A 19,423-nucleotide genomic window follows, 5' to 3' on the forward strand; every position below is an offset into this window, starting at 1 on the left:
ATCATCCAGTCTGTTACTACGTCATACTAATACTTATCTACAAGATTAGTTCTGTTGATTTCCTTATAAAATTTTGCGTTTCTTTCTAGTTTTAACACATTTCAAACATTTTAATACTTTTTATTTTAACTACTAGCTTAGGCTGTGTTTAGGGTAAAAGGCATTTATAATTATATAAATATACCTACAATAATGTTTCCTTTAAACAATGTTACGTGTATCTACATATTATTTTATTTTCAAAACGAAACTGATGTATATTGTAAAAACTTATATAGGATAGTTGCTTTCTCTTGATATAATAGAGGACTTTTATATAAACTCAGTGAAAACCGTACTTAAAATTTGAATATGTACTATTGTAATGTGGCTATTATTCAATTATAAAAATAATCAAAAACTCATACAAAATAATGAAGAATTTCTTACAATATATTTGAGAATAACTTTTTAGTACCTATTCATATTTTGTTCTAAATAAATAAGTCTACGTAAGAAAAAACCTTTCGTGTATGTTCAAGGTTAGTTAACTGAAATAATTATTTTAAATACGTTTTACAATAATTATTGGATAATAACCATATTATATATTTATTTATCTATTTATTCTATGGACATTGAAAACTGATGGCACTTATCAGTAAGAAATGTATTTGATTCGATTTTTGTACAATTTCCAACACTATTTGAATGTATTTTTAAAATTTACTCAGGAATCAGCGGGAATGTCATCAGTTAATATTATTCTATAAATGTTATGTATATTTACGGAAATTTTTAATATAGTTTTAAATAGAAACCGTATTGTTTTATTTTATATTCCTTCCCATGCAACAATTACAGAATTAAGACATTTTTACGCAATTTAAATTAGGTGCGAAAATTTGTAGATTTGTAGAACTATTTTAAAAGTACAGAAGATTTCTACTACTACTACTACAGAAAACTACTCGCCAAGTTTCTGTTCCTCTAATATGAAATCTATAATTCTGCTTGATCAACAGTCAAAATATTGTTTTGCTCAAATATCTATCTAATCGATCTTCTGCTCTCCTAATATTAAGTTCAAAAATCACTCCATTTTAATATGGTACAATATAAATTTTGGTCAACATATCTTATGACTCTTCTGTTATCCTGATAGCAAACCCTAAATTTTATCTCATTTTGAACTTTTTTTTTGATGATTATATAACACAATATTTGATGATCGTATACATCGCTCTTTTGTTCTCTGCTCTCCTGATAGTAAATCTTAAAGTTTGTTCGATTGAGCTGCTTGTAAGATCCGATTTTCGGTCGATAGATCTTATCGATTTTCTGCTCTCCTAATAGTAAATCTTAAATTTTTGTCCGATTGACGATGTTTTAATAAATTTTTGCTGTCGATAGATCTCATCGCTTTTCTGCTCTCCTGATAGCAAATATTAAATTTTTGTTGGATCTTCGTTTTAAGATCGAAATTTTCTATCCATGATAGATCACATCGGTTTTGTTGCCCTCCTGATAGCAAATTTTAAAGTTTGTCCAATTTTAAAGTTTGTTTATTGTTGTGAAATTTTTCCATTATCTCATCAATATTCTGTTTTCCTGATTTTAAGAAATATTAAATGTCAGATTTTAAGCAAGGATTATAGGAAATATGAATGAATTAAATGGAAAGGAATTAAACTCAAAAATAACTCTTTGACATTTATTGCTAATACAACACTTTGGCTAGGATTATATATTGGTTTATTTACAAAAATCACTAACCTTCCTCCAGTTTTCCTAAATCTTACGATAGTAACAATAAAAAGCTATACACGGTTCTTATCTGCCCTTCACAAAAATCTTTATCAACTAATAATTCTTTACAAAATTTTCGCATTATTTGGAAGATTTGTTTTTACTAATTAGGTATAAGTAATATACAAAAGCTAGTTTTGGAATGTAATGTACATTAGTTTATTAGTTGACATACTTCTAAAAACAGAGTGTTTTTGATGAAAAGTTTTAACGAAAAAGTCATTTAACAAAATGTTCAAGGGATTAACTACATATGAAAAGTAAAATATACATTTTTAAATTGGTTATTGTTAAATAATTGAGTCAAAGACAACTTAAGCCTTTAACTCAACACTGATATGTTAAACAGGAACCATTGTGACATTAAAGATATAAGACTGACTTACTGACGAACGTACTTTTATATCTTAACTTAATATGAAGGAAGACCGGACCTATGTTGTATATACGTAAGATAAAAAAGAAAAAGAACTATAATCATCGTAAAAATATATCCCCAAAAATATGTGTAAAAACAGATAAAGTAGATTAATATAGTTTGAATTGTTGTTTTAAAATTAAAATAAGGCAAAAAACTGCCCAAATTTTACATCTATAGTGACATGTCTAATATAGTAGAATTCTTAGGAAGACACAATAAAGCCAATGAAGAGTGGTGGGAATAAAGGATTAGTGGTGAAAAAGTGGCGGGATACGGGCAACAATGACTGGCAGTCCTTATAGTAGGGATCCTGGACTATACAGACAAAAGGACGCGGGTGCGATGTAATACTTTACTTTGATTGACCATCCTGGACATAATGCAGATAGAAGAGCCATTCAGGCAATAAATATTCGAAAACTTTTTCAAGCCATAGTAATGAAAAGACCTCCAATACAACAAAAATTATATTTAAATGATCCTTCGTTCGAATTTCTCGGTAAGGCCTGTTTTAGAGGTAACATCATTACTCGTCAGAAAAATAAGGACAGGTCCTGGAAATCTTAGAAGTCTTTCAGGTAAAAATATGGATTTGGTAAATGCGTCTACTAGAAGGAGAATAACAATCGCTTGCATTCAAGAGACGAAATAAAAGGGATAAAGGGAAAGAGTGAATGAATACAAATTTTGGCAGGGAAAAGTAACACTAGGAATGGAGATGGTTTAGTTGCTAACAAAATAAGTTGCTTTGGCTGGACATTAAAGTAAGAAACGAAAGTAATAGAAAATACTGAAAGCGATAAATGGCAATACACCGATGTAATTAGTTTAAATTACACTTCTTCTTCTTCTTCTTAGCTTTCTGTCGTCCATGTTTGGACATAGACTCTCCCAACTCCTTCCATCGGTCTCTATCCTGAGCAACATATTTCCAATTTGTTCTGGCTATTCTTTTAATATCATCGACCCATCTCATCTGTGGTCTTCCTCTTGGTCGTTTACTTTCGTAAGGTCTCCAATGTTGTATTGTAGTATTCCAACGTTGGTCTTTTTGTCTAGCAGTTTGGCCCGCGAAGCTTCATTTAAGTTTATCAATTTTTGTTGCTATGTCCTCGACTTTTGTTTTGGATCTTACCCAGTCGTTCCTCTTTTTATCTGACAGTCGTATACCTAACATTGCTCTTTCCATTGTTCTTTCTGTTGTGGCTAGTTTATTCATGGTTAGGGTCCAGGTTTGACATCCATATGTCAAACACATATGGATGGATGCATTAGTTGAACACTTTGCTCCTCAAGTATTGGGGTATTTTGCGGTTCTTAAGTATCCAACTAAGTTTTCCAAATCCTGCCCATGCTAGTCTTGCTCTTCTAGTAATTTCCGCACTTTGGTTCTCTTTGTCAAGTCTCAGGATTTGGCCTAGGTAGATATATTCCTGGATTTGTTCTATCTCACTGTCATTATTTTTTGTTTTTTTCATATTCATTTTTAGACCGACTTATTGGGAGCTGGCTGCTAGTTCCCCCATCATAATTTGCAGTTCTTCGAATGTGCTCGCTTTAATCACTACGTCGTCAGCGAATCTGAGGTGGTTTTACTTGTTGCCATTAACGTTAATGCCATAGGTTGACCAATTTGTAGTTGTAGTTGTAGTTGTTTGTAGTTAAATTACACAGAAAACAATTATTGAGGTAACGGTAGTGGCATTCGCCAATCAGTGACGAATGTAAATTTTGTTTCGAGATGCAGGATGGCCGGGTCATACTTCTAAGGCAGCGAGGTGAGGAAATAAATTCGAAGTATTTTATAGAAAGACATGTTTATCACACTGTTTAAGTTATGGTTCTAACTCCCCTCTAATGTTCATCACAGGTAACGTGACCGCATATAGTTATGCCGAAGCAATTGTAGAACCACATTTTCTTCTTATGGTGCCTATCTGTTACGGATGTTAAACACTAACATGGCTATTCTGACTTTGTTGACTGCTGCCCTGAAAAGTCCGGTAGTGGTTAAGTTAAACCATTTTCGCAGGTTATGCAGCAAGGATATTCTTCTTCGTCCTGGACCTCTTTTCCCATGCACTTTACCTTAAAGTATGGTCCGAAGTAGGTCATATCGTTATCCATTGCGCATTATATGGCCCAGGTATTCCAGTTTGCGATGTTTTATGGTTACGACTAGTTCGCGCTCTTTACCCATTCTGTGTAGTACTTCTTCGTTGGTAACTCTGTCTATCCAGGATATCCTCAACATGCGTCTATAGCACCATAATACAAATGCTTCTCTGAGTCAAGATGAGTCTCTTCAGTGATGCTTCAGTTAAGGTCCATGACTCCACGCCATATAAAATAACGGAGAATACGTAGCATTTTAGTAAACGAACTTTTATTTCCAATTTTATATCGTGGCTGTTAAAGATTTTTTTCATTTTGACGAAAGCTGATATTGCCTTCTCGTAAGCCTTACCTTAATTTCCGTCGATTGGTCCCACTGTTCATTTAAATTTGCACCCAGATAACAAAAGTTAGTGATTTGTGTTAGCGGTTGTTGGTTAATAATAATAAAAATATCGGGAAAGAAACGAAAGGCAGAATTTACCAAAACAGTCATCAGACCAATAATGACATACGCGGCAGAAACAAGACCTGACACAGAGAGAACAAAAAGGATTTTAGAAACAGCAGAGATAAAAACACTTAAAAAAATTGATGGTAACACACTATGAGACAGAGCTAGAAGTACAGATATACGACATAGATGCAAGGTGGAGAACATCAAAAACTGGGTAAGAAATAGAAGAGTATAATGGAACGATCATATAAACTGAATGACAACATGTAGAGTAGTAAAGACGGCAAGAGACGGTTCCCCAATAGGAAGACGATCAATAGGAAGACCACGCAAACGAGGGAATGACAACTTACTGGAGGCACATTGAAAAACAGACAGAGTCATGTCTATATAAAAAGAAGAAGAAGGTTGTTGGTTAACTAGTAATTGACCAGGTGCTATCCTATTTTTGCTTATAACCATGTATTTGGTTGTTTTGATGTTAAAATCAAGCCCAAACCTGCTACTTACTTCTGCCACCCTGGAGACTAGTGTCTGCAGACCTTTAAAACTGTCTGCAAATATGTCATCATAATTAATGTATCATCAGCGTATCGTTGTTCAATCGTTCTCCGTTTATAAGTATTCCCTCGTCTAGGTCCGTTAGCGCAAAGTTCATAATGTGCTCTGAATATGTATTGAAAATAATCGGGACAATATACATCCCTGTCGCACACCTCTTTTTATCTTTATGTCGTCTGTTAACTGATCCCCAACTCTAACAGCTGCAGTTAGTTCGTAATAGATATTGTTTATTATACGGCGATCTCTGCTGTCTAGACCAATTGAATTTAATATTTTCATCAGTTCGTCATGTTTTATTCTATCAAACGCTTTCTGGTAATCAACAAAATACACATATACATCACAATTCACGTCTCTACATCTTTGAAAGAGAACTTGTATTGCAAAAAGTGCCTCTCGAGTACCCAATGCATCCCTGAAGCCGAATTGTGTGTTTATCATGTGTTCTTCACACTCTATGGTATAATAACCACATCTTTTGGTGAAACTCCAAATCCGTTTAAAGAACGTGAACTTACTGCTCCAGTAATAAAGATTTCTGGAAGAACACAGAGCAGACACTCATAAACAACCTGGTCCTGGTCAGAAAGCAGATATCGGTATGCATGTCACACATGTAGTAAGAAGCCACAGGGCACCCATCCAAGTTTTGGACTGTTTAGGAAAACTATAAGATCAATGAAAAATGTTCTGGGGTTTACTACAGACTACCTGAAAAAGAACTCCATAACATAGTTAGCAGTAAGCAAGAGTGACAAAAGGGGAAGGCGTTGTACACCGGTAGGTTTCAAATAACTTAAAACTAAATCTGTCCACTATCTCAACCAAAAACCTGACTACAAAACCATAATGCTCTTAAACAATCTATATATTTTACATGTTTATCAATTTTTCATCAATAAGACATTATATTTTTAGAAGAGACAATTTTGCGAATTTGCTCAGAATATATTTCCGAACAGCCTCGTTTAAGCCGTTACTTAGAAGTTATACTTAATCATTAGTTTTTAGTTTAAAACAATTATAAAAAATTGTGTAGAATCAGTAAACGTACAAAATATTACTAAAAACTATTTTGATTAATCTGAGGTTATTAATATACATTTTGGTTAAAGAGAAAAGTTTGTTTTTATCTACAATCTATCCGATATGGTACGTTTTAGCGTACATCATCTATCTTATACAGAAAAGAAAGCTAAATAAATATTGCTTTTGAGATGTTCCTTTACATCTGTTAATAGATTATTTAATATACAGTTTTAGTATCTAATAATATACAACACCGTACCTCTTTCTAAATGACGGAAAACAAGGAGAACTCAATTCTTGTTACAAAATAGACCTTAAGGAGCTTCAAATAGGTTTTCCAAAATTTAGGATTAATAAAAGGCCTAAGACAAGGCTGATGCTTAAGCTCTAAATTTTTATTTACCCTATATCTAAAGGAATCGATACCGAAAATATGGTAAAAAGTTATTAGATATTCTAAACAATAAATTCTTTTCATTTATTTTTAGGATCTCAAACGATTCACCTCGAAAGGTTAGGTTAGGTTCATTTTTGTCGTATTCAAGAAATTGTTTCAGAAGAAAGCAATGTCCATTGTGTAATATGTTTCATTGGAATGCCTTATAAATATTACGAACGAGGAAATGATCTTTTGCAAGCTTTTACAACTTGCATTTTTGTTGCTTTAGAATTATTTAACTCTCTTCAGAACTATCAAATACTCGATTGAGTCCCATTATTTGGAATTTTTCTTGCGATTTCATCCATTTTCTTCTGTCTATATCCGCAGTTCTCCAATTTTTTATCCTTTTTTTCGTGGTCGTCTTTTTTTCTTATTTCCTTTCACTCTCAGCAGCAAGTCCTTTGCCCACATCCCGTCTGCCATTTTGGCCTAACCATCTAAATATCTTTGTGCTGGCGATCTGGCTAATTTCTGGTTTCCCGTATAGCTCTCCAATCTCTGCATTTGTTCGTCTCCTTCAAACGATAGCCAAACTTCATAGTCTTTTACTCCCGCGAATATCTTTCTTTTCCAGATGTTCAGCATATTTTCTTGATTTTTATTCATAACCCGTCTTTTGCTCCGTACATAACAGTGAGCTAAATCACTTTTTAGTATAGTTTTGTATAGTAGTAGTATAGTATAATTTTGCCTCTCTGGAGAGGTTTTTTGCTCTTAGTAGTTTATGTAGAGCACCGATCATCTTTCTTCCTCCCAAAATCCGCTTTTTAATTTCTTGGCTTTCTTCCCGATTACTTTTAGATACTCAAACCCCGTCACCTTTTTGAAGTAATACTCTTGTAATGTACCTGCCTCATTTCCATATATTTTGTGTTCTTCTTATTAATCATTAGTTCATACTGTAGCTGGTTCTACGTTTGCGCTGGGCAGGTAACGTAGACCGATATAATCATAACAGGTGGACACGGAGAATTTTAGAATGGAGACCAAGGACGACAACAAGAAGCATGGGAAGACCTCAAAAAAGATGGATAAATGACATAAGAGCAGTGCCAGGCAAACAGTGGATTAGATTGGCGCAAGATAGAGAAAGATGGAAGCAATTGGGAGAGACCTACATTCACAAGTGGATGGAAAATGGTTGACAAAGAGAGAGAGCCTACGTTTCAAAGAGTTTGAAAATCCTTAGAAGTTCCCGTTTAGTTGTTCTTGCCATTAATACTATATCGTCCGCAAAGGCCATGGCCTAACTTCTGTTGTCATAATTCATACTTGTCGTTCGTATTCCACTACCTCCCATTATTGCCTTCAGCAAGAAATTGAAGAGTATCGTGGACAGCGGATCTCCCTGCTATAGTCTCCTTCTTACTTTAAATTTTCCTGTTAGCCTTTCTTCTATCCTTACTCTATTGTCGGTCTTCATTAAGGTCATTTTTACTAGTCTGGTTATCTTTCCGGAATGCCAAGTACTCTTAGGGTATGGTACAGACGCCTTCTTATCACAAAATCGTAAGCTTGTTTAAACTTTATAAAGGGAAGGTTTAGCTTTAACTGTTGCTCGTACGTACTGCTCTGAATCATTGGTAACACAACTATTTGATCTATGGTGAATCTGCCTTTTTAAATCCTCCCTGCTATTCACCAACCACCTGCTCGTTTAAGTGCCTTTACATTCTACTTCTTATGACTCTGGCGATTACCTTATATGTTTACAGAAGAGTGGTACCCCTTTAGTTTTCGTACACTGCTTTCCTTTCGCTCCCAGATTTTCGTCAGCAGGCTACATATCCGCGTGCTTCTTCCCCATACTTGATTAGTTCTGCAGGAATACCATTGCTGCCTCCACTTTGATTTTTTTATGCTATGATTCTATTCTAATCTAATATCTCTTGACTTCCCCACCATTTCCACTTGCTTCTCATCATTTTTATTCGGTTCTTAATTAAACAGCTCTCTAAAACGCTCCTACCATCTATGTAGCTTTCCCTACGTATCTTCTATTAGGTGCCCTTCTTTACTCTCATATTAATTCTGTTTTCTTGCGCATTGGTCACTGCTCATTTTCGCCTCCTGGTAGAAGTTTTTCACATTTTTACTAATATAATGTTCTTCAATCTCTTGGAGATTTTTATCCATATGCTCCCTTTTCTTCCTCCTTCACAGTTTTTTCGCGCGTCTTCTCTCTACTTCATATTAATTTCTATTTTCGTCACTTGGTTTGTCGATATATTTTAGTCTTGCCTTGTTTCTTTATCTCTTTCCTTCTTTACTTGACCTAAGCGCTTTTGAGCTGCTTCCTTCATAGCTTCTTCTATTATTACCCACTCCATTTCGATGTTCACTTGATTTCCGTTTTGAATTAGTTTGCCTGGAAGTTGTCAGCGGTGTCTTTGTTCCTTAGTTTGGCGACGTCATATTTTTTATACGACATTCTCTGTTCTCTCTAACATCTGTTATTAATTTTGCATGCATTAGAACGTGGTCGATTTGGTGGCGTTTTCTACCGCCTGAAGCGATCCATATTTCTTTGTGGATTTACTTGCGATCGTAGTGATTACTCGTAATTCTCAAGTTGTTCTTTTGCGATAGTCTATGATTATATTTCCTTATTTATTTAAAAGTAATGGTAGCTAACACAACGATAGTTTGCTATTTAATTTGAATTCTAGACCTTTTACTGCTAAAGAGACTTAACGCTATAGATCAAAGGAGACAGTGGATTTAACAACAAAAAACCACTTGCTATCGATTGAACCGCAAACCAGTTTTTAATATACTAAGACAAGAAAAATATACAAAATTTAACTTTGTTTTATTTTCTATATCGATGATTCAATAAAATAGACTCAGGCGACAATAATGCTTTAGAAATTGAATACAACTACTAGAAGACTTATAATTAATAAAAACGTCTGGTTCTGCCTATTCTGTGGATGTAGTCTTCGGAAGAATTGGGGTAATCATAGTTGACTACATATTTTATTCCCTCCATATCTAATCCTCTAGCAGCCACATCTGTAGCAATTAAAATTGTGGATTTTCCGTTTCTGAACTCATTGAGTACAAAGTCTCTCTCTTGTTGGCTCTTGTCTCTATGCATGCAAACAGCTGGTAAGCCGGTTCTTCTTACTGTTCTAACCACATCTTCAGCTTTCTGTTTGGTTTCGACGGAAATTAGAACTTTGGAATCGGGATCACTGTTATTTGCTATTTCTTGGAGAAGTTAGTTCAACTTAGAAGTTGGAGTTGAGAATTCCTACTCATACTCCTGGCAAACATCTACGATATGAAAAATATTGAGTTTGACAGGGAGCTGTAGAAACCCAATGTTGATCTGGACGTAGTCTTTCAGGAAATTCGCAGGTAATTTTTTGACCTCCTTGGGCCATGTTAGAGATCACATCAAAGTCTGATTGTCAGGCCGGATCGTCTCCAAAATTTTACGAATTTGAGGCTCGAAACCCATGTCCAACATTCTGTCAGCTTCATCAAGTACCAAGTAGGTACATCTCTCAAGGTTTGTCGTTCCTTTTTTAAGGAAATCAATTAAACGACCTGGAGTGGCTATACTTATAAGGAATAAAATCTTGAATGAAAAAATTGCATACATTTTCCAGGTATTTGAAACTAATTAATTTAAATGGAAATATTCCGATTTTAAATCAAAGTAGTTTAACTATTGGAGATGTGTAGGATATTCTATTTTGTAAAAAGATTATAAGAATCAACCTACAAATAACAAAAATCTGAAAGTTGAATTCTGTTTCTGTATAAAATTGATGCCGTAAGACTTCAGGAATATGTCTGTTTTTAACAATTACACTAGTAGATACAGTGTTAAATTACCTTATTGTTTAATTTCGAACAAATGGACAAATAATTTTAATAATTTTTCTCTTTGGGAAAAGTTTTTTACATTTACCAGTGTAGTACAAATATTCGGATATCTATTTTCTTTACCAACTTTTTTAAAATTAGGTGTAGTTTAACTCTGTTATTTTATACTTATTGTTTTACTTGACTGAATGCGTGATCGTCAAAATAACATCAATAATTAATACATAAATGTATTAAATAATTAAGTAGACATAAATTATTTATGTATACTCAAGTATAATGGGGGCAGTGGGCTTTGTTACCAAGACTGTAATTTAAGTTGGAGATAAGATATTTTACTGCTTTTATGTTTATATGGGACTTTGAAGGATCAATAATAAAACTAGAGATCGATGGACTATATGCATTGTAGTTTTTAAATAAAAACAAGTATATTCTTTAAAATATTGTTAAAAATAGGATTAAAAAAAAACAAAAACTTTAAGCCCACTAGTGTTTATCTCATTACCCTTTTAGTTTTGAGACGTAAAAAATACTTATGTGGTATAAATGAATGCATTTTGAATATTGTGTAATAGATCTATAAAATGTAAATAAAAATATAATAAAAAGAAATTACTATAATCAAGAATTAAAATTGTAGGCAGTAAATTCTTAGAAATAATATTGACGTTTTAGCGCTATTGTAGGTCTTCCAACGGTGTACGAAAAATTTCATAAAAAATTACAATAAAGCTACTTGTATAGAAAAAATACCTATTTATAATTAATATGTATCATTTTAATGTAGGAATATGATAATTATTCCCATTTGGGTTAGTTATAATAAATAATTTTAGGTTAGTAGGTAATAGTTAAACGTCCCTAAAACCGCGATCGTCGATGAAAGCCGGCAACTCAGGGATTCAGTTGTTTTGCTATCGAAGTAAACAGGTCATGTCACACATAAACACATTGTAAATATTTTATATTTTTACACAGTAGTTTTTTTAGTAGTAGTTTACACAAATTTCGATGATTCAACACCCAAAATATTACAACGTGTTTTATTGCGAACATTAGGATAAATGAACATCAAATATATGAACAGAAGCAGGAAGAGTGTTTTTATAGAAAACGATGAAATTATTTTGTGGGAAGACATACTTACAAAATATTTTAATAATACTAATACATACAAAAAATCTAAAAAAATCTGAGAGTATCGTCATGAAGGACGAAAAGTCTACTATTTAAATGAAACTTGGCAAAATTAAGGTCATACTGTCTCAAAGGTGTGGCAAGATTTTGAAATTAAAAGTCGTTGAGAAGCCATCATTGAAGAGTTTTTGGTTTAAAAACACCAGTGGGTAAAGGACGGAAGCTCATAATAACACATATAGTCAGCGATTCAGGTTTTTTGCATAACGGCTTATTACTATTCGAATCCAAGACAACCAACGATTACCATTAGGAAATAGACGCTTAAAGATTCGAAGGTTGGTTTTCAAAGATTCTACCAAACCTTGAAGCAAATTCTGTCGTTGTTATGGACGATGCGTCCTACCATAGCCGACGGTTGGAGCCAATACCAACAACTGGCTGACGAAAAGGTGACATCATCAACTGGCTCTCTGAAAAAAATATACCATTCGATGACACATTTAGAAAGTACAATTATTAAATCTCGCATGGATACAATATACCCCAATTTAAGAAATATGCTGCCGACGAAATGGCTCGTGAAAACAACATAATTGTACATCGCCTCCCTCCTTATCATTCATGTCAATGAACGTTATTTATACCTTGTTTAGGTGGAGTGCTTCTTCAAGGTGTGGCCTCTGTCATGAGACTGAACAGCTCATGAATGTAAAGTCCTGACAGGGCTATGACATGGGACAGGGGGCACATGGTCTCATGGCTAATATAGAGGTTAAGCAATTTAGATTAGGTTATGATGACACTATATTACCAAAAGTAATAATAATAAGATGTGCAACAGTCCGTATTAAACATTATTACAGCCTCCCTAACCAGGGAGAGAAATAGTACGAGCAGACGTCAGTCTGCGATTGCAATTGTGTATGTAGTTTGGAGGATGGATAGACGAGTGGCTTTGCTAAGAAGCAGTAGTCAGTCAGTGTGTGTTCTTTAGTGGTGTATTGTGGAGCGTGATGGTGTTAGTTGAGGAAGTTTGGTGGCTATGTCATGCACTTCTAAGGGGATACCTTTCGCGTGTTACCAGCTATGCTGTGGAAACGGCTCTTTTCGGTTGAGCGTTTTTGGCATGTAGATTATTACTATCTACGATATCTTAATGGCGTCGCTTCTAGGATCTTGAAATACTCATCAGGAAGTTCGTTTACAGCCCAAGTTAAGAAATTTTTAGGACCTCTTTAGCTCTGATGTTGGAGCTAGCAATGGTACGAAGTGTGTATCTTTGCCGAGAGTTCGGATCCTACTTTCTATTGTTGGTATATTTGTCAGTTGATGGATGGTTGCTGACGGAAAATCCGCACGCCTTCTCATGAGCTTTCTTAAGATCTTTCGTTCGGTGGCCATAATGGCGTTTATTTGGCGGTTGTTCTGTAGGGAGAAAAGAACAGTTCTGTACTCAATAATGGGTCTGATGTAGGTTTTGTTTTTGTAAAGGAGAGTCTTGCTGTGTACCCCCCAAGATCTACCTGATATAGCTACAAGCAGCTTCGCCCTTTTTCTCATCCTGTTAAGGGTGAGATTAAGTTCAGTCTCAAAATTGAGATTCCTTTTAAATTTAACGTTCAAGTAGTTGACTGAACTCTGGAACGGGAGTCTAGATCCGTAGAGCTCTATCGGGTTACCATCGTCCTTATCATTGAACCCTATCGTGCTTAAACGGGCTCAAATAAAAAAAGAAGTGGCAAGATAAAACTTTAGTTTTAAAATGGAGGAGGTGAAAAGCTTGTTACCTACTTGCACAAAAAATGTCAAACCCAAGTCTTGGAAAAATTGTATAAGACCTCAATAAAGATAGAACGTAAGATTTAGGTACAAGATTTTAGGTTGAACCATTAATATCAATTGTAAATAGTAGTGATCGCAATAGCTTTGCATCATCCGACGAGTTGTCTTCATACGATTATTATTATTTTGACTTCCTGTGGAGGTCAAACTACTTTATATCAACGATCATTATTCTATAATAATTTTGATGCATGTGAATGATTAATATATAAGCTAAAATATCTATGATCACAAACTGGCAACGATGCAGTCGCTTTATCATATTCACATTTCTGGGAATCTACTGTCTACAAATTTAATTCTCAACTATAAGTATATGGTGATCATAGGAATTTTTATTGATCAACTCGAGGAGTCGAGTATATATTTATCTGTATAGAAAGGTAAAATAAATACCCATTAGAAAAATAGGGAAAGAGAAAGAGAGAGAGAAACAAACATCGAAAAAATAAAATAAAGATTAACAGTAAAACTACGGACTGAATAAAGACTCGAATGATGGATTATTTCAAGGATATGATGAGGCATGCACAGAAATATAAGCTTATAAACCTCATAATACAAGGTAAGATCTCTGGACCCAAGCTGAAGAACATCTTGACTGCAAAATCTCCGATAGTGATACGGTAAAACATCCATTGATCTATTCCAACTGTCGCAAGTAAAATTATTATAGTCAATATGATTGCTAAAATTAGAAGAACAAGAAAAGAAGAAACAGAAAGCGAATCTAAATGAAGTATAATGACCTATAATTGAATACATATCAAAGCACTGAGTCTCACAGACCCCTAGTCCTATTTTATATATGTTTAGTTTCTTTGTTATATTATAATTGTAAATTTGATATAGAAAATAAAAATCCAGATATTTATTAATTGGTACAAAACTTTGTGGCACAAACTAGCTATAAGTAAGATATAATAAGGTATACTTTGAGACTTGGACAATTTGTTTTTTTTTATATATTCGTATGTGTAATCTAAATGTGTCTACATTTCTTAATTTAATTCAACAAGAATAAAGAATATGGTAATTATGGTAACTAAGAAGGTACTTCCTTGAGATTCCAAATAGTTTATTAATGAATGGCTCAAAAGTAATATGATTTTAGATATGTATGATGTAGAAAATGTTGAATTATAATTAAGGAATATAATACATGCTCAGTATTTGTAGGCGATGATCATATTTTCGTGGTATGTACATAAAAGAAATGTGAAGTAACCATACTTGGTTTGTAGATTGCTGCTATAAAATAATATATTAATAGTTACACCATTCAGATTCATTTATAATCCACCGGTTCCTAATTTTTCTCAGCAATACAGGAGAAACAACTTAAAATATTTAAAAGAAATGCAAAACACTAACAAATAATATATATAACAAATCTAAATCAAATACAAGTAAAATATTAATAAAAATAATACTTTTTCTAATTGTTTATTGGATCAGTTTGGTTTTATTAGAAACAGTAAAGAAAGAAACCTGTGAATTTTTTCATAAACCCATCCAGCTAGGAATATAAATAACATATTATTTCTTTTTAATATAATAAAAACCAAGTATATTACTACACAAATATTGATTGCCTTTCGATTTTTATCAAACATTTTCTGTGTGTACATATGACTAGAATAGAGGTAAAGGAATCGGTACAATACTATTGTCATGCATCGGTTAACTAAGAGAAGAGTTCTATTTGTACCATTCTTTGGAACATGTAAAACGTACATCAAAGGCACAAATTTCATTATAGACCGATAGTAATTCACTTTACAGTAAAACAGTGTGTCCTCAAATCTAGTAACAAAACAAAAAAACTTTTTTTAAATGTACGAGCAAATAATATGTAAATATAAAAAAACACTAGAATATAGTTCGTAGTGTATTGAAATAAACTAGAATATTGAACTGTTAGTAGAGTATGATATATTTATTTTTAAGTTTGTTACCGTTATGTACAATAACTACAACGAAGTTAAAGATAATAATGGAAAGAGTGGAATGACGGAATAAAAGCTTAAATGATGTGTAACAATTGGAGAAACAATAGACATGTATAATATGCGATGACGACTTGCAACCAGATTTAGAAAATTCGATGTACCAAACTCAACTTAACTTATTGCGAATATTGGGCAATGACAACAACACTTTACAACATTAAAGACTTATATTATAAATACCTTTAGGTAAATTTTGGCAAATTTATGGCATATGGTAAAACAGGTCAAAACCGACATAAAGTATTATGAAGATAAAAAGTATGAAACAAAAAATGAAAGATAAGAATTAATAGAGAAAAATTATAAATATAAAATATTAAATACACAGCTTTTGGTTAACCAACATCCAATTGAGAGAGTGGACAGCTACACATACCTTGGTACCAACATTAACAGCCAATGGGATCACTCCAGTGAAATAATTAAATAAAAATCTCTCTCATTGAATGCTATGTATTTTCTACGTTATTATACGGAGTAGAGGCCTGGACACTTTCCGAAGCTTCATGGGTGGATCGTGTGACTAATGTTGAGGTCCTACGTATATTAGGCAAGGAATGCGAGATTATTAACACCATCAAAGAGCGCAAACTAGAATATCTTGGCCATGTTATGAGGAATGAACAGAGATACGGCTTGTTACAACTCATTCTTCAGGGCAAGGTATTTGGAAAGAGAGGACCAGGGAGAAGAAGAATATCTTGGCTTCAAAACCTGAGAAAGTGGTTTAATACATCGATAACCGGACTATTTAGAATAGCAGCAAGCAAAGTTAGGATAGCCATGTTGATTGCCAACATCCGGAACGGATAGGCATCATAAGAAGAAGAAGAAGAGAAAAATTGTTAAACACACCCATAGAGTGTACAGAAAACTCAGGATGAGCTTATGTAATCAAGTGTAAGGTATATTTACGGTACAGGATATATGAATATATCAATTGAAAAGAGAAAGTATAGTGACACGATCCTGTACAAGGTCAAAATTTCTTATCCACAAAGTAGAAACTGCCTCAGATTGTTTAAGTAAGTGATGTAAGAGATGTATTTTAGTTTTTAATAGAAACAAGACACAAGACACAAATAAAACACAAAGTAATTTTAAAGATGCGGAAATAATTCCTTAAATAATAAAGGAAGACACAAGAGCTGAATGTGGATGCAAGCATTAATAATATGAACAAGACAAAAGACGAGGTAAATGGTATTGTCACTTAAGAAAAATGAAGGAAGATAGGAGGAGAGAAACAGCACGCAAGGAATAATTTCTTCCAAAAGATATTACACCTTGTTCTTCTGGTGCACTCCATTACTGGAGGTTTGCGATCACTACATCGAAATGTTCTCTATTCTGCGCCACTCTTAGTAATTGTTGAACGTTTATACCCGTATAAGTTCTAATATTGCGAAGCCATGACATAGCTCTTCTGCCTACTCCTCTTCGGCCCTCTATCTTTCCTTCAATTATTATTCGTAGCAGGTTATAGTTGTCATTTTCCATTATGTGGCCTAGGTAAGAGGTCTTTCTTTCCTTAATCGTTGTTATAAGTTCTTACTCTGTATTTATGGTGTTTCATACTGTTTGATTCATAATACGTTGTGTCCATAATGTTCTGAGTATTCTGCGATAAGCCCCATTTGAAAAGCTTCTAGCCATCTCATGGTATTTAATTTTAATGTCCAGGCTTCAACTCCATACAGAAGGACTGACCAAACGTAGCATTTAGTAACTCTAATTAGGATGTCTAAGCTTGTAACAACATATCCCCCTTATAAGCTTAGTTTTCGATGATATAATTTGCTTCCATTTATTGTACATGTTCCTAGCCTTCCTTTTCGTGTTTTTATTTCTATATATAGATTCCACTTATCTCATTTAATACTACTGCTAAGTATCTGAATTTGTAAACTTGTGCTAATTAAACGTTATTTATTAAACACCAATTACTTTAGTTTTTTGAAGATTTATTGTCGGTCCCATTGCTTCACTTAAATTATTAACTCTGTCTAGAATAATTTGCAACTTTTCCATTTTTTCTGCTATTAGAACGCTATCGTCTGCATTCCTGATATTATTGTTAATATATTTACCGTGTATTTTTATACCAACTTCGCCGCCGTATAGTGTTTGTTTGAATATGCATTCAGAGTATAAGTTAAGAGCAATGGAAAAATGACACAGCCTTGTCGAATACCTCATTGTATAAGGACGCTTTTAGTAGTATGGTTGGTATATTTTAAGGATGCTTTTTCTTCCAATAAAGGTTTTGAATTATACGGAGATCTTTTCCGTCTAGTTTCATTTTCTGTAGTTTATACAACAATTTTTCATGCTGGACTCTATCAAAAACCTTCTGGTAGTTGATGAAATAGAAATATACTTTGTTTCTGGTGATCGAGGCATTTTTGAATGAGTGTTTGAGTCGCATACAGCGCCTCACTTGTTCCCAAGGCCTTTCTAAATCTAAACTGGGAGTTACTTATGTCTATTTCACATTTTTTATATATTCGATTCTGTATGATCTGTAAGAATATTTTTAGTTAGTGCTAATGAACCTAAATTCCTCGCATTTATGGGAACTAGTATCTTACCTTATAGTGACAACTTCAGGACTATTACGAGCTGCGGTCAATAAAGTTAGAATTGCCATGCTAGTAGCCAACATCCGTAACGGATAGGCACACAAGAAGAAGAGTATCTTTGAGGTAGATATGAATTCTGAGTTGGCCATTCCTTTGGTATTACGCCACTTTCATATATATGTTGTTAAAAAGGTGTGTTAGTAGTTTTATATTGTTATCATTTATTAGTTTTATTACATCTATTTCTATTTCGTCTGGTCTACAAGCTTTCCAATTCCTTTTACATTATATCGCATGTTTCACCTCTACGTCTGTTGCAATTCAAGTCTGTCATCCGAATTTCTTTGCTTTCTTTCTATAATTATTCTTCCTTTGTTGTCAGAGTCGGTATATTATGTTACTTGTTATTATAAACTTTTTTTTTTAATTTTTTGTAAAGGTTAAATGTATCGGCGTTTGTTGTCTGGGTTTTCTATTTCGTCACACGTTCATTTTATTTATCCACTTTTCCTTTACGTTTTTGATTCTTGAATCTATCGTTCTTTGGATTTCTTTATATTGATGAAAGTTGCCTTTTTTCCCTTCTCTCTTCCATGAATTTCAAAATATCTTCCGTCATCCATTTTTTCCGTTTCTTACTGTTCGTATTCTTAAGTTCTTCTCTTTGTACTCTAACTATATTTCGAAGTATTTTAATATTGCACTTCTTTGGTTTGTTTCGGCGTATTGTTTTTAATTTTTATCTGAGATTGATAACGACTGGATTGGGCTCTGATCATAGACACATAATACAACAAATAGACTAAGCGCTCCAATACAGACGCGTTCTCCTAGTACGACAGAGAAAACTGACGAAAAGCAATTCCCGCATCTCTTTCTAATGGGCCGGGTTTATCGACGACGTGACATCGATATCGATAAACCCGGCAAGTTAAAAAGAAATGTAGGGACTGCTTTGTAGGGACTGCTTTGTGTCAGTTTTCTCTGTCGCACTGGGGGAACCCGGCTGTATAGCAGCGCTTAGTCTGTTTGTATTATATGTCTATGGGTCGATCCTACGTCCATACCTGGGTAGGTTTTTGTACTCTGTATACTTGATTTAAATCTATGATTAATCAAAGCAAAATCAATTTGATTCCTTACAATCTTTTGATTATTGTCTTGAGGTGATTTCCATATATAGATTCGCCT

The 19,423-nt window shown here is 33.7% G+C and overlaps 1 pseudogene; it reads right to left on the bottom strand.

The window, feature by feature from the left end:
* Positions 1 to 1,679: 1,679 nt before the first annotated feature.
* Positions 1,680 to 15,061, bottom strand: LOC140450783 (probable ATP-dependent RNA helicase DDX17 pseudogene; annotated as a pseudogene).
* Between the last annotated feature and the right edge of the window lie 4,362 nt (positions 15,062 to 19,423).

The sequence above is a fragment of the Diabrotica undecimpunctata genome, chromosome 1 (genome assembly GCF_040954645.1).
Source record: "Diabrotica undecimpunctata isolate CICGRU chromosome 1, icDiaUnde3, whole genome shotgun sequence".
Lineage (NCBI taxonomy): Eukaryota > Metazoa > Arthropoda > Insecta > Coleoptera > Chrysomelidae > Diabrotica > Diabrotica undecimpunctata.